The 13613-nt window shown below is 40.0% G+C and overlaps 1 protein-coding gene across 9 annotated transcripts in view; it reads right to left on the bottom strand.

Annotated features, from left to right (window-relative positions):
• The window catches only part of myo9aa (myosin IXAa), a 359701-nt gene that overhangs the window by 216271 nt on the left and 129817 nt on the right, over positions 1 to 13613 (bottom strand). The window lies entirely within an intron of this gene.

The following is a 13613-nucleotide window of genomic DNA, read 5'->3' on the forward strand; positions in this document are numbered from 1 at the left end:
CAAACATTTTGGGTTGCCTTTCACAAGCTTCTCACAATAAGTTGCTGGAGTTTTGTTCCATTCCTCCAGACAGAACTGGTGTAACTGAGTCAGGTTTGTAGGCCTCCTTGCTCGCACACGCTTTTTCAGTTCTGCCCACAAATTTTCTATCGGATTGAGGTCAGAAAATGATGTTGTGTCTGGTTCATCCTTGGGAGCAATTTCCAAACACCTGAAGGTACCACGTTCATCTGTACAAACAATAGTACACAAGTATAAACACCATGGGACCACGCAGCTGTCATACCGCTCAGGAAGGAGATGCATTCTGTCTCCTAGAGGTGAGTGTACTTTGGCGTGAAAAGTGCAAATCAATCCCAGAACAACAGCAAAGGACCTTGTGAAGATGCTGGAGGAAACAGGTAGACAAGTATCTATATCCACAGTAAAACGAGTCCTATATTGACATAACCTGAAAGGCTGCTCAGCAAGGAAGAAGCCACTGCTGAAGAAAATTTCCCGCATCTGACTTAGATGGATGACTATTAAAGACTTCCAACATTTTCTCCTCACCAACCCCATGAAGTCTCCACAGGAACCTTGGATGTATCAATCAAGATACCACGTAGGTCCCAACTAGGACTCAACTTTCCAACCTTTCCTTCTAATGCATGTTCATCTCAAGTACAAGCCTTCCTTTCATGAAATGGATACCATATACAGTACTCCAGATGTGGCACATCAGTATTTTACACTACCTCCACAAAATCTGCAGAGACTGGAAATCCAAAGCAACAGACACTAAATAGTGGATCTCAGCTAGAAACGGTGACTGTTTACTGTTTTCCATAGATGCTGCCTGGCCTGCTGAGTTCCTCCAGCATTTTGTGTGTGCTGCTTTTACATAATCTTCCTATTCTGCTATTTAATTTTTTGAAAAATAACTAACATTGTTAGCTTTCCCATTGACTTGCTGCATCTGGATACGAATCTTTGATAAATCCCAAAACAAGATATCCAGACTCTCAATATTTAGGTGTATTTTGTAAAATAAAATCCTGCTAAAATAGAGAATTTCACAATTTCTCACATTGCCAGAGCTTTGCCCATTTATTTAACATATCTACATTCCACCAATGCATGTCATCTTCATAATAGGTATTCATTGCCATAGATACTCTTCATATCAAATTAATGATTTTCTTCATTTCTTGCTCAAATGCACTGTGCTGCAATGGGACATAGCTGTCAATTTTTGATAATTCTCTAATATTTTATACTTCCTGATCTATGAGACCTCCCAACATGCATCAACCTTACACTAATCAGGTTTCAATCCCATATGCCATTGCTCAACCAATCTTACCAACTGAATAATGTTGAAGAACTATCAAAAAACAACCAATGCGCTCATAATCTATAAACTTAAACATGAATTTATATCAAAACTGTTTATTTATTTCAACTGTATATAATAACTTGTCGCAGACATCTAATCACTGAGACTTATTTCTGCCTTCTTTTTAGCAAACAAATTTGGACGCAATTTGCTAACTTGCTTTAGATCTCATAGGTTGAAACTTTTTAGACCAGTCTCCCATGTGGGACCGTGACACACGCTTCACTTAAGTCTATAAAGGCAACATCAATCACAATGCACTGATCAATACATTTTGCTACAACATAATGTGGTTAAATGAGGTAAAACATCTGTGTTTTTTCCTTGTAACACATCGTAAAATATTCAAACGTTAAAAGGCTTTATTTTAAAACAATTACCTACTATATCAAGACTGGAAAAGATTGCAGTCTAACTGCTGCCACTCAGCCAAAAGCAAACTGAATTAAAACTGTGCAAATACAAAATTACTTAAAATGTAAGACCGCAGCTTCTTGGAAAAAATCCAATCTGGGCAGAACATAACAGATTACATCAGAGTACTAGCTTAATTAATTGTTTTAGCTGCTCCTTGCTTAACACCATACTCACCAATCCTTCATTTATACTCAAGTACATTTCAGCTGCATTGGGACAAGTTTTACATTTCCCTCCTCTCATTTACAGCTCAATTTCTTCTCAAGGATTTCTGAAAGATTGCACCACATTTTATTATTCGCAGAGTACGCTCAATCACTTATTACACCACCGTCAAGAACGCTTACCATGCCAACTGAGTCCTCACTTTGGCAAGTCCAATCACCTGGCTGTAATTCCACTCACTGAATAAGGAGAGACTGAAGACCACAAAACCAGTGGCGAGGACTGCAAAGGTCAAGGGAGGTGGAGAAGAGTTTACAGGAATGCACTAAAATCACTGGACTGGACTATATTCAAGGATTCACCTCTGGATCTGCATGATTAAGTCATAGCCATAACCAACTTCATCAAGATCTCTGTGGATAAGTGCGTTGCTTTCAAGAAAATATCAAATATATCCAAACCAGAAACCCAGCTGAACCAGGTGATTCACAGTCTACTAAGGGCTAGACCTATGGCATTTAAACCAGTGGTCTAGAACCTTCGAAGTAGTCCAGGTACCTAAAAAAAGCCATTGTGATGGTGAAAAGGCAACTGTGTGTGAAATTAGAGACAAGAGGATGCACAACAGCTGCAGTAGTATTTGCATACTATTAATTCCTATAAGGTGAAACCAAACAACAAAACTGGCAGTGATGCTTTATCCCCTGAGGAGCTCAATGTATGCTTTGAAAAGGAGAATAACACTACATAGCACCTGACAACCCTGTGATCTCTACCTCAGGGCTGATGTCAGAATTTCCTTCAAGGTGAACCCATGCAAGAAGTTGGGACCTGACAGTGTACTAGGCTGGGTACTGGAAAGCCATGTCAACTAACTAGCTGGAGTGCTCAAGGTCATGCAATTCTCACTGCTGCAGTCTGAAGTTCCCAAATGCTTCAAAAGGGTATCAATCATACTGGTGCCCAAGAAGAGCAGGCTGAGCTGTCAACAACATGACTGGAAGGTCTTTGAGGCACTGGTTATGGCTAAAATTAATGCTGGTCTGAGAAAGGCCATGGATCTGCTGCAATTTACCTACCACCACAAGTCCACAGCGGATATGATCTCACTGGCTCTGAAATCTGCCTTGGAGCACCTGGATAACAGCAAAACATGTCAGGCTGCTGTGTATCAATTACGGCTCAGCATTCAATACTATCAACCCTCTCAGTATTACTCACCAAGCTTTGAAAACTGGACCTCTATACACCCCCCTCCCCCCCCCGCAAATGGATCCTCCACTTCCACACTGGGAGACCACAGCTAGTACGAACTTGTGATAACATCTCCTCCTCGCTGACAATCACTTCAGGTGCATCTCAAAGATGGGTGCTTAGGCCACTGCTCTACCCTCTCTACTTTCATAACTGTGTGGCTCGGCACAGCTGAAACACCACTGTATATTCACACCTCTCTTGTTGGTAAAATTTCAGATGGCAAGGAGGCGTAAAGGTGCGAGACAGATCAGCTGGTTGAGTACTACCCAACAACAACCTCACACTCAAAATCAAGACCAAGGACATTATTGTCTTAAGGAGGGGAAGTCAGGAGGACACACATCAGTTTCATTGAGGGTTCAGCAGTGAAAAGTGTGTCAGCTCTTCCATGGATCAGATCTGGGTCAAACATATTGGCACAACATGAAAGCACACCAGTGGCTCTACTTCATTATGAGATTGAAAATCTCATGCAAATTTGTATAGATATATGGTGGAGAGCATTCTGACTGCTTATGTTACAGTCTAGCATGGGGGCTCCAATTCACAAGAGGCTGCAATAGATTACAAGCTCAGACAGCACAACTCATCCCACCAGGGGCCATCCATCATTAAGGACCCTCACCACATGGGATATGCTCTCTTCTTGCTACTACCCTCAATGAAAAGACCCAGGGTCAATGGTTCAGGAACAGCTTCTTCTCCTCCATCAGCAAATTTCTAAGCAATCCATGAACACTAATTCATTATTCCTTTCTTCCCTACACTATACTGTAATTTATAGTAAACTTAGGTTCTTGCACTGTACTGCTGCTGCAAAACAATAAATTTTATATCATGTCGGACAGTGTATCTGATTCTGATGACACATGCAAAAAACTACTCAGAAAAGCACCAAAAACCTTCGACATCCATTTGGCAATCACAAGGCATTGGGTTACTTTATTATTAAGGTATACACACATACAAACACATACAATTTTAATGGCAGAAGCATAAGACCAGCTATTTGTGATTCTGAAGCCAAGATTAAAGATGCCTACTTGGGAGGAAAGGATGATGGGGATGGAAGTTCAAGAGGGAGGAATGAATGTCAAAATATAAGCTTGAAATAAATCTTCTTGTCAGCAACAAAGCAGTGGTATTTACTGCTGACCTTAAAGGACTGAGACTGTATTGATCTTTAATCTCTGGTATGGATTCCTCACACTGCAATCAGGTGACATCTTGAAAATCTTTATCTAACAAAAGTGATATCAGAAAGACAAACACACCATTAAATTTTCATTGACCAGGAATGAGAAAGCACAGCTTTCAATTTGTTCCTTAATGACTTTACAGGGAAAACTGAAGATTAAAGCATTCACTAAATTATGGTGGAAAATAAAATGACTTGGGTAAAACTTTGAAATATTTATCTGAGGGAATGACAATTCACATGAGTTAACCAGGCTAAGCAAGTTGTCAAGCAATAACCACGTATTAGTAACAATTGGAATCTCATCCAATCATCTTTCAAGGTCTATAAATCTGTTGCATAAAATTACAGTGCTCTAAACATTCCCCAAATGACATGAGAGCCTTTCTGAATGGTAACAGTTGCAGTGGCCAAAACTTGTGAAAATGTCACAGGCATGGCTTTGCGATTGCTAATTAATGAAAACTTCAGGAATCAAAGCCGAACATTAGATCAACACTCAAATGTTTCAAGGCAAAATCCTTTTCTGATAATGATTTCCCATTTGTGTACATTACCATGCATACTAATTGTCAAAATCCAGTCACTAAGTGATTTTTAATCTGGTTTTAATTCACTTGCTTTAGTTTAATTGCAGCACAACGCCTCAACTTGTTTAAACAAATATTTGAATTTCTGATGCCAATCTGACGCCCATCCTGCTTAAAGTAGCTCAGCCTATTGCCACAGAAATGAACTATTCTAGTGTGTAGTATTAATCAATCTGATATCCCCACTCATCCACATACCACGTTCCTTTGTTAGGAGTGCTGGAAAAAGTTCAGCCTTACCCCTGTGGAAGCAGTCATCGGTGAATCTATGGCCAAAAGGAGTACATCTCCTGTTACAGATCAAAACTCTCAGCCAAAGCTGCGGTTGAAATCTGGGCAAGGATCATTTGTTAGATAACAGAGTGGGATAGTGATGGCAATGGACCTTTTTCCTCTGAGTATTTTGCATTCATGGAATTTAATGTCTACAACTATCAGAATCAGGTTTAGTATCACCAGCATAAGCTGCGAAATTTATTGTTTTGCAGCAGCAGTATATTACAATACAAAATAATAAAACTATACATTACAGTAAGAAATATATTATTAAAAATATTTTAAAAAGTAGTGCAAAAGAGAGCAAAATTTTTTTTTAAATAATGAGGTAGCATTCAGGGGTTCACTGTCCATTCAAAATCTGATGCCAAAGGGGAAAAATTTGTTCCTGAATCACTGGGTCTATGTCTTCAGGCTTCTGTACCACCTCCTTGATGGTAGCAGAGAAGAGGGCATGTCATAGGTGACAGGGGTCCTTAACGGTGGATGCCACCTTTTTTCAGGCATCGCCTTTTCAAGACGTCCTTGATGCTGGGGAGGTTAGTGCCCATGGTGGACCTGGCTAAATTTACAATTTTTTTCAGCAGTTTTCTCCAAACCTGTGCAGTGGTCCCTCCATACCAGATGGTGATATAACCAGTTAGAATGCTCTCCACGGTACAACCGTATCAATTTGTGAGAGTATTTTGTGACATACTAAGTCCCCTCAAACACCAAATGAAATATAGCTGCTGAAGGCATTCTTTGTAATTGTATTAATATGTTGGACCCAGGTTAGATCTTCAGAGATAGGTTCTAAATACCCGAAGCAATCCACCTTGAACCACTGCAGTCCTCCTGATCAAAGTAAACCCACACAACTGCTCAGGAGGATTTAAATGTAATGATACAAACCAACAGGTAGTTGCAGCAAGCAATCAGAAAAGCTTGCAATATGTTGGCTTTTATTCCCACAAATCCTGAACACAAGTGTAAAGAATTCTTATTGTAATTATTTAGGGACTTGATAACAATACATCCGGAGTTCTGTTCTTCACTAAAACTATACAGTATATATCACAAACGGAGTGAATAATGAGTCTGGTTCATAACGAGGTGCACTTGATGAATGAAGAGAAATTAATTTTCAAGCAATTTGAAGTGACCTCACTGATACTTAACATCTCCACAATCTCCATCAGCACAGGTGCACCATAAGGCTGTGTGCTTAGTCCCCTGCTCTACTCTTTTTACACTTATGAATGTGTGGCTAAACACAGCTCCAATGCCATATTCAAGTTTTCTGACACAATCACTGCTGTAGGCTGAAACAAAGGTGGTAACAAATCAGCATATGAGGAGGAGATTGAAAATCTGGCTGAGTGGTGCCATAACAACCACCTCTCACTCAATGCCAGCAAGACCAAGGAACTGATTATTGCCTTCAGGAGGAGGAAACCAGAGATCCATGAGCCAGTCCTCATTGGAGGACCAGAGGTGGAGAGGGTCAACAACTTTAAATTCCTCAGTGTTATTATTTTGGATGTCCTGTCCTGGGCCCAGCACGCAAGGGCAATTACGAAGAAAGCACAACAGCACCTTTACTTCCTTAGGAGTTTGCAAAGGTTCAGCAAGACATCCTTCTATAGATGTGTAGTGGAGAATATATCGACTGGCTGTATCACAACTTGGTATGGAAACAACAATGCCTTTGAATGGAAAATCCTACAAAAAGTAGTGGATATGGCCCAGTCCATCATAGTTATAACCATCCCCACCATTCAGCACATCTACATGAAAAGTTGTCACAGGGAAGCAGCATCTATCATCAGGGACTTCCCTCACCACACCACACCACCTCCCCCCCCCCCCCCACCGCATCATCCATGTCAGCTCTCTTCTTGCTGCTGCAACGGAAAGGTGGTACAGGAGCCTCAGGGCTCACACCACCAGGCTTAGGAACAGTTATTACCCCTCAACCATCAGGCACTTGAACCAAAGGTGATAAGTTCACTCAACTTTATTTGACCCATCACTGAAATGTTCACACAGCCTATGAACTCACTTTTAAGGACTCTTCACCTCATGTTCTCAATATTTATTACTTATTTATTATGATACATTTCTTTATTTTTGTACTTGCAGTTTATTGTCTTTTGCACACCGGTTGAATGCCCAAGTTGGTATGGTTTTTCATTGACTCTATTATGGTTATTATTCTATTATGGATTTATTGAGTACGCTCACAAGAAAATGAAGCTGAACAATATATATGGTGACTTGTAGGTATTGTAACATGCTGTAGGGTTTCACTGCTGTGTAACATGCTGTAAGGTTTCACTGTTAATGCAATGGTTTCTCTGTAGCAGAAATGTTTGGGTTATGACTAGAGATAACGGGGTTTGGAATGCTGTTGTTCTTTCTTGTGAGCTGGAAGAGAGATTTTTCCGGTCTTTTTACCAGGAAGAGATGAGGAGAGAAGACGTGAATGGAGAGGTTTGGTGGCCTGCCGGATGGGGTGGACTTGGAGTGAGGGTCCGAAAGGCAGCGACGATCAGAGGAGGTCAATGGTGGACGATCGAATTAGCAGTGAGCTCCAACATTGTGCAACAGACTGTTTAATAAGATTGGGTCCTTTGTTTCTTTTTTTTGTTTCTTCACCAACCATATAGTCATAGTAAGAATTATAAAGCTTAATCGTTTAATCACATATTGTGTGTTTGTTATTTTGGGATACTGATTTGTAACATAGGACACATCATGCAGCATCTACCCAAACGAGATTTCTTAAGTTTGACCGGGCTGGGGGATTATCATCCCCTATATTAAGCCACTAGCTGAAGCGAGAGTTACAGTACTTTGATAATACATTTACTTTGAACTTAAAAATTCTTACAGTTCTATAAAAATGCAGGGCAAGTATTTCCATGGCTAGGGAATCTATGGACATATGACGACACAGGACCATGGTGGCTTCCAGCAGAGCAATTCCATGGGTCTACATTGCAGAGATTTCATTACTTAAACCAATAAAGATGATCATCTTTGTTTCTTTTCAAATCTTTATATTATTATCCAAAATTAACACGAGTACATCGAAGTAAGCAACACTTACAATGTCTCAACCAAAAAAAAACATTATTTTAAAGATTGAAAAATTTTTGGTAAAAAAAAAACCCTACAGTACTAAGCAAGAAAAAGTGGGGGGAAAACCCCATTAGGTGTTCAACCCCGGAGCCATACATCAAACAAAAAGCTTCTAAAGATAAACATCAAACTGCCAGCAAGAAAAAAAAGGACCAAAAATTTACAATTAGATCATGGAGGAAATCTATCAATTAATGTAAATGATAATAACGAGCAAATAAACCCCATCTTTTCTCAAAATCAAACATAGGTTCAAAGGTTTGACTTCTAATTTTCTCCAAACTAAGACATAGCATCACTTGAGAGAACCATTGTGACAAAGTGGGAGCTGATGCATCCTTCCACTTCAACAAAATGGCCCTCCTAGCTATCAATGTAACAAATGCAATAACATGTTGGTCAGACACAGAGATACCACAGATATTTTGAGGAGTTATTCCAAAAAGCAGAGTTAATTTGTTAGGCTGTAAATTAATTTTAAGTGTTTTAGAAATTGTCGAAAAAACTGACTTCCAGAACTGTTCCAGTATAGAACAAGACCAAAACATGTGTGTCAGTGTAGCTGTCTCAGTTTTACATCTATCACAATAACTACCAACATTAGGAAATATGTTAGACAACCTCTCCTTCGTCAAATGGTAACAATGTACAATTTTAAACTGAATCAGTGAATGACTAGCACAGATCGAAGAAGAGTTAACCAGCTTCAGAATCCGCATCCAATCATCTTTCTTTTCTTAAGTAACAGAGGGGGAGTATGCACAGATTACACTTATTAACTGAGGCATTAAACTCTTTTGGGACAGATATTGCAACCTATCAAAGGCTCACAGTCACCAAAATCTTGTCACTGCAGTTCTATCCAGGTATTTCTTTCTGGAGGACCTAGCTGTCTTCTAAAGGCAGCAGTTTCCCAGATTCTGCTGGTGCAGCTCTAATTCCATTTCTATGGTCAATTATGAAGTTATTCAGAATGTTTGTGGCCTTCTCCACTTGGGTTATTTAATACAAATGCGACTTTGTTCCATTTCTCGTGCATCACTGTAGGATTACTTAATGTTATATTGAACTATTTTTAAGAATTGAGCTGATGCAAGTACAGATCTGGCCCCACAATGGCATCAACTTTGATTTTGTATGTATTCGGGTTTCTTACTTTTATTCTATTCAACAGCAATGCCATCCAGGAAGTAAACATAAAACATAACACTTAGCTATTTTACAAAGATTCAAAAAAATCATGGCAAGAGATACCACCAATGTTCCTACTGAAGATTGTATCAATAATAAATGATGAAAAAACTCAGAATTTGTCATTTTTGGAAGAGCCATGATCTCACTAAATGGCTTTATGTACTGAATAAATATTTGTGATTTAAATTTTGAAGATTATACAACGTGCTGGCAAATCCACTGAAGGCAAAAATCGGAACAAGTTCTTCCATGCCCAGCTATGAAGCATGGTTCTGCCTTTTGTTTTCCACAAACAGGTACAGCACAACAGAATACCTTTAGGCAGTCTAACCTGTATTGTACACATCCTATGCTGTGCTTTGTCCGATTGGCACAAGACCAAAACAGCTTTGGAATGTTGACACTGCTTGTTAAATGTTTGTAATTTCCCTGCAAAGCAAACTAGCCATCTTACATGCACCCTCTCCCTTTCTAGCGAGAAAAAAACAATGGTAAAGACGACTTCCCAAATTACAAACACTTCTGGAGGAGAATAATCAGTTGATGTTTTGGCTCAGACCCTTCATCAGCCCCATTCCTTTCCAGTCTTTATGAAGGATCTTGGCCCAAAATGTCAACTGTTCATTCCCCTACTTAGATGCTTACGAAAGTTTCAAAAACTAGGCAATACTTAAGAAAGGTTCAAAAAATTAGGTAATGATAGAGATCCAGAAGATTATAAGGCTAGCAGGAAGGAGTTTAAGAATGAAATTAGGAGAGCCACAAGGGGCCATGAGAAGGCCTTGGCGGGCATGATTAAGGAAAACCCCAAAGCATTCTACAAGTATACGAAGAGCAAGAGGATAAGACATGAGAGAATAGGACCAATAAAGTGAGTATTGAATGAGTACTTTTCTTCAGTATTCACTACGGAAAAGGATCTTGGCGATTGTAGGGATAACTTACAGCAGACTGAAAAGCTTGAGCATGTAGATATTAAGAAAGAGGATATGCTGGAGCTTTTGGAAAGCATCAAGTTGGATAAGTCACCGGGACCAGAGGAGATGTACCCCAGGCTACTGTGGGAGGCGAGGGAGGAGATTGCTGAGCCTCTGGTAATGATCTTTGCATCATCAATGGGGGTGGGAGAGGTTCCGGAGGATTGGAGGGATGCGGATGTTGTTCCCTTATTCAAGAAAGGGAGTAGTGATAACCCAGGAAATTATAGACCAGTGAGTCTTACTTCAGTGGTTGGTAAGTTGATGGAAAAAATCCTGAGAGGCATGATTTATGAACACATGGAGAGGCATAGTATGATTAGGAATAGTCAGCATGGCTTTGTCAAAGGCAGGTTATGCCTTACAAGCCTGATTGAATTTTTTGAAGATGTGACTAAACACATTGATGGAGATAGAGCAGTGGATGTAGTGTATATGGATTTCAGCAAGGCATTTGATAAGATACCCCATTCAAGGCTTATTGAGAAAGTAAGGAGGCATGGGATCCAAGGGGACATTGCTTTGTGGATCCAGAATTGGCTTGCCCACAGAAGACAAAGAGTGGTTGTAGATGGGTCATATTCTGCTTGGAGGTCAGTGATCAGTGGTGTGCCTTTGGGACCTGTTCTGGGACCCCTATTCTTCATGGTTTTTATAAATGACCTGGATGAGGAAGTAGAGGAATGGGTTAGTGAACTTGCTGATGACACAAAGGTTCGGGGTGTTGTGGATAGTGTGGAGGGCTGTTAGAGGTTACAGCAGGACATTGACAGGATACAAAACTGGGCTGAGAAGTGACAGATGGAGTTCAACCCAGATAAGTGTGAGGTGGTCCATTTTGGTAGGTCAAATATGATGGCAGAATATAGTATTAATGGTAAGACTCTTGGCAATGTGGAGGATCTGAGATACCTTGCAGCCTGAGTCCATAGGACACTCAAAGCTGCTATGCAGGTTGACTCTGTGGTAAAGGTGGCATACGGTGCATTGGCCTGCATCAATCGTGGGCTTGAGTTTAGGAGTCAAGGGGTAATATTGCAGCTATATAGGGCCCTGGTGAGACCCCACCTGGAGTACTGTGCTCAGTTCTGTTCGCCTCACTACAGGAAGGATGTGGAAACCACAGAAAGGGTGCAGAGGAGATTTACAAGGATGTTGCCTGGATTGGGTAGCATGCCTCATGAGAATAGGTTGAGTGAACTTGGCTTTTTCTCCTTGGAGTAATGGAGAATGAGAGGTGACCCGATAGAGGTGTATAAGATGATGAGAGGCATTGATTGTGTGGATCGTCAGAGACTTTTTCCCAAGGCTGAAATGGCTAACACAAGAGGGCACAGTTTTAAGGTGCGTGGAAGCAGGTACAGAGGAGATGTCAGGGGTAATTTTTTTTTTTAAACGCAGAGAGTGGAATGGACTGCAGGAGACAGTGGTGGAGGCGGATACGATGGGGTTTTGTTTTAAAGAGACGCCTGGATAGGTACATGGAGCTTAGAAAAATAGAGGGTCATGGGTAACCCATGTAATTTCTAAGGTAAGTACATGTTCGGCACAGCTTTCTGGGCCGAGGGCCTGTATTGTGCAATAATTTTTCGATGTCTATAACCTGCAGAGTTCCTCTTATACTTATGCATTCCAAAAATTACATTAGCTTTGATTGATTGAAGATTTGTTCAAATTCTTGCTTTCTGTAGTATCTTTTAAAAAAACACTTCCACCAATTATACTTTGAGGAGTAGCTATTTTTACCATTATCAGTACTTTGGGTTAGAATGCTCTTTTCTAATGAGCAGCTGTGGCATGATTTAACTGATCTGACTCACAAATGTGAAAATTGGCAATTTGTTGAAATCACAAGGAAAATACTGGCCATAGATGGACATGCTCAAAACATATCAACACAAATTCTTCAAGTTCAGACTTGACTTGCTTCAGCCTATTGATTTTATTCCCATGCAACTTGCACTGAATGTGCATCAGTTGGATCACATTACTATTCTACTTTAGCACAGAAGCTAACCAATCTGTATGATTAGGAAGGCTCGAGTTTCAATGATTTGTGAAAAATTAGCATTTAGACTACTGGAAACAGTCTTAGTGTTCAACAGCAGTAAGATTTTTTTAATCATTTCATACTGCAAATTTCCAGTTGTGGGTAGTGAACAAAGAAGTCTATGGTCATGAAGTTTCCAACAATTCAGTCACCTGCTGCGCAGATAAGGAGCCATATTGAGGAGTTAAACATCAGCAATCTTGAATGGTAATTTAAGATGTGACTTGAGAATTAGATAGAATGCCAAGTTCTGTTAGTTTGAAGGGGGAACATAGCAGAGTTCAGAAAGCCTGTAAAGATGAGCTTTGACCTTCCCCATGTGGTCTGTAAGATGCTGTGGCATGTCCAGCATTGGTGGTTGTAAATAATATTTTACTATGAAAGTATCAATAAGATGAAAGGGGTATAAGGTATAACAGGTACCTCAGAGTGTGAATGTAGAAACCAGGCTAAGACATCATGTTGTCAGGTACAAAATGAACAGTGGGGGTGGCAGATGTTAGCTCATTGGATGATCTCTGGAGGTAGTAGTGTGGAGATGGAAAAGCTGCTCCTAATTAAAATGTACAAGTTACATTTGGAAAGTTCGGAAACAATAAATCACTCTTGCCCCATTTACTTTCAACGCCTGATCCTACGCACGGCCCTCATAATTACATCTAAGTAGAACCTAAATCACAGACACAAAATGAGTCCTCCACTTCCATGCCCACCTAAGCCTCTAGATTTATATTAATCAGTATTAATAATGGAAGAATGAACTGCAATACATCCAGCATTAAGTAATTAATATATTTTAAGAAAGCTCCATATGGAGTAACCTCCTTCCCAAAACATCATAGTTTTGCACAAAGTAAATAAGACTGAATACCCCACAATTAAAAACCAATCTTTTCTCCAAATACATTTTTCATGTAAACATTCATCCCTCTTTCATTCCAATGTACTCTTCCATTTGGAGACAAGAGAATGCCCATGTTGGAAT

This window comes from Mobula birostris, chromosome 18 (genome assembly GCF_030028105.1).
Source record: "Mobula birostris isolate sMobBir1 chromosome 18, sMobBir1.hap1, whole genome shotgun sequence".
NCBI lineage: Eukaryota > Metazoa > Chordata > Chondrichthyes > Myliobatiformes > Myliobatidae > Mobula > Mobula birostris.